This window comes from Sinocyclocheilus grahami, unplaced genomic scaffold (genome assembly GCF_001515645.1).
Source record: "Sinocyclocheilus grahami isolate Dianchi unplaced genomic scaffold, SAMN03320097.WGS_v1.1 scaffold711.1, whole genome shotgun sequence".
Classification (NCBI taxonomy): domain Eukaryota; kingdom Metazoa; phylum Chordata; class Actinopteri; order Cypriniformes; family Cyprinidae; genus Sinocyclocheilus; species Sinocyclocheilus grahami.
In genome coordinates, this window is record NW_015505890.1 from 243405 (window position 1) to 244061 (window position 657).

Consider the following 657-nt stretch of genomic DNA (forward strand, 5'->3'; position numbering starts at 1 on the left):
CAAATTCCTGGTCTAGTTTTGAATAATTCACTGGAACACGTTGTCCCAAGTGTTAGTCTTTATTCAAAATATGACTTGCTGATTTCAAATTATTATGTTTAAGGATGCTCCCATCAGGATTTTGAGGGACGATCACCAGTCACTGAAAGCTGTATTGAGCGATACTGATCACGATCATCGATCACATGGTCTAATTGACACATTCTTTTTCTTAATAGATGCTCCAATCAGGATTTTTTTTTTCAGACATTAATACTTTTATTCAAAACGGATGCATTGAATTGATCAAAAGTGACAGTAAAGGCATTTATAAGGATTTTCATTATTTATTTATTTTTACTTTGTATTCATCAAATAATCCTGAATTATATTACATTACATTACATTATATTATAGTATAGTATATGATATGATATGATATGATATGATATGATATGATATTATATTTTATTATATTATGTTATGTTATGTAAGGGCCTATGGAGGAAAATTAGCCAATTTGGCTAAATCTGAAACATTTTACATGTTGTGTATTATTAATGTGTATTGTCCCTCATTACATAAATTATATTATATTATATTAGATTAGATTAGATTAGATTATCACACTTTAGTTTGGAGACCAATTCTCACTATTAGCTAACTATTAACTATGAC